This window comes from Mandrillus leucophaeus, unplaced genomic scaffold, assembly GCF_000951045.1.
Source record: "Mandrillus leucophaeus isolate KB7577 unplaced genomic scaffold, Mleu.le_1.0 Scaffold279, whole genome shotgun sequence".
Taxonomy (NCBI): Eukaryota; Metazoa; Chordata; class Mammalia; order Primates; family Cercopithecidae; genus Mandrillus; species Mandrillus leucophaeus.
Window position 1 is genome coordinate 1,126,587 of NW_012102909.1, and position 3,008 is coordinate 1,129,594.

The following is a 3,008-nucleotide window of genomic DNA, read 5'->3' on the forward strand; positions in this document are numbered from 1 at the left end:
TTCTCCTCTCTCTGGTGGTCATTTTTATTATTATGAGGTCTAGTTTTATTGGACAAGAGGAGAAGTGTTAGCTAAATAATTTATACTGGAAATGAAAGAAAAATTACAATAAATCTAGGAATGAGATGGAGTCCAGAAGAACCCAGCAGGATAGGTTTCAGGGAGTTTTAAGTCAGGAGTTGAGAATGCAAAAGAGAATAGTCGCAAGTCACTTCCATCTACATGGATATATTGAGAAGGGATGAACTAGAAGACAGGAGAAGACATTTGACTATGGATTGAGTAGGTGAATCCTTAAGAGATGAAACATATTTGAACCATCTTAAATTGTTTTTAATAACTATTAAGTTGTCTGTTTTTCTGTAAGTCAGGAGGCATTATTTAGAGTTTATGCCATAGAGGAGAGGCAATTATAATATTCATGTTCTTCAAAAATAAAAACAGTGAAGCTATCTTTGCACCTATGCCAAAATCCTGCAGTAAGAGAGAAGGTGCACTTCTTCCAATAAACAGTGAGATGTGTGACCAGTGCCAGTGTGGGCTGACTTCATCTCAACCTTCCATGTCTCTCATCTTTGGGAGCTGGGTGAATTGACTATTTTAGTTGCTCCTTCTTGCTGCAGTAACACTACCCTTTTTGCTGCTGACAGCACTTCAGAGGTATAGTCCTTTTCCAAGAACCACCGCCATGCCATTGCCACTGGTACCCCCCGTCACTCAACTCCTCTCCTGGTGGTGCTTCGAAGATGGCTGGAACTCTAGTCCTCACTCAGCTATTAAAATTGGCTGTCTTGTAACAGCCTTTCCAACTCCTGTTGAAAGAAGGAAAAAAGTAGAATGGAACACGTGAGATGATAGAGGGACATGCGCTGTTCAATGTAACTCCACATATTCAGAAAATCCTATTAAACTAAAAAAAAAAAAGGTGCTGACTTCTAAGTCCACGTGAATGCACGACAGAGATAGCACATGCAGATTCAGGAGCCATTAGTGGGGAATACCAGGAGAATAACTCCTGGAAATGCACAAAAATCATAAGGAGGGCTTTGGATTTTAAGGCTGTGGGATTGGAAGTTTTGAATCAAGTTTACATGTATCTCCAGGACAGCTGATATTGGATATTCATTTAAAAGAAGATGTTTTGGTACCCAGTTGGAAATAAAGCTTTAGAATCCAAGTATCCCTGAGGGAGATGACTCTGGCAAAAATGCACACTGAGATATAAATAACTCATGCCATTCAAAAGGCTCATTCAAATGTATATGTGGGACGGTAGCAGGAATCTGAAGTAGAAGAGAAGAGAAGAGATGCTGGTATGGGAAGGGAGGTGGTGAGAAGGGAGGCATATCTGCAACTGGGCCAATTAAAATGTGCAGCATATATAGGAGGTGGGGGAATAATCAAATGAATAACAAGTATTAATTTTCTGTATTGCTAAGTTGTAAACTTAAGGGAGGCATTATAAAAGGGTTTTAAATTCTGATCCTCAATCTCAGTGACATGAGATAACATACATATTACTACATCTTTTCTTTTTCATGACCTATAAAAGCAATCAGGTGTGAGAACTTGAAATCTTGTGAAATCTGTTACAGTGTGCACATTATGAAGCTCATACTCATTTTCACGTTTCAGTGTCTTTGTTGTTTCTTTAGTTTTCATGTTTAACATTGTACCCATAAAAATAATATATGTTGTAAAAATGTTTCTATTTTCTCTCCAGGTTCATTAAATTACTTCCAAAAAAATGATTTCTTAGTTAAATTGTTGGACCTTTTCTGTTCTTGACATTGGATACATATGGCCCTCCACCATCTCACTGCTCCCGAAGTTAAGAACCTATAAATGTCAGTTTGTATGATGAAAATGCAACAATTCCAATGGCACTGTGAATGTTTGAAGCTGCTTTGCATTTTTCTAAGTTCCTTTGGGAGAAAAGCACCTTTGCTAATGAAAAACATATTTTCAATATGGAAATTGCAACTGGAGGCACAGCCTACTGCGAAGAGTTCAGACATATTTGGTTAATTGGTGAACAGATTTGACAGATGGCTATTTGCACTGGGGACAAAGGAGTCTTCTAATTTGTGCTGTGTGTCCCTGTGTGGGATTCAAGCTGTGCACACGGCTGGAGTTCCGACGTAATTTGGTATTTCTGGTGGGCTGATGAGATGGCCTGCTTCACTCTGCTGTGTGAAGTCATAGCCTGAGGCAAGAAGGAGCCAAGCATAGAGTCTGAACCAGTGAAAAGATGTATGTCCCAGGGGGATTAGGGATTCAGAGAAAATAATGATTATTCCTTAAATCTTCCCTCAGCTTAGATCCCCACATGTCTATGGGGGGATAGGATTGAAGGGAAAACTGGAAATTCTGTAATACACCAGGATCCAGCAATCCTGCTTTGGGATTCCTCGCTCAGCACGTAACACAAAATGGAGTGAGCCATTCTCAGTCATTCCTCTTCAGAACATTGCGCAGATGGGTGCCCTGTGGCTCGTTCACTATTTGCAGCAGGATAGCCCAGGGCAGCAGAGATGGCCAACCTGGATGAGCTGTGCCGGAGCAGAGGCAGGATCTTCTTGGCAGTGTAATGGTGATCACAAGTCAGGAAACTGCTGTCGAAATTGCCTTTGCAGACATTATATCAGTGAGAAAACTATGACAGTGAAATAGATCTGATCTAACCAATCCCCATCTTGCCTTTAATCTCCAAACTTCCCTTGGTCATTCCTGGGCTTGGGCTAACTTTGGGAGAAATTTAGTTTATAGTTCAAATGATAACTGCCCTTCCCCAAAACTAAACCACCAGAGCAAAACTAATGAAAGACCACACCAGGTTAGGAGAATGAGACGAGGCTGAATTCTGCTAAGATGTAGGCATAAATGATTACCAGCCATTTTTCCACAAGTCACAAGATTTGCAGCGTCCCTAATCACTCCTGCAGATAACATCATTGTTATAGAACCTACTGGCCTTTTGAGATGTCTTTTCAGGGTTTTGCATTTCC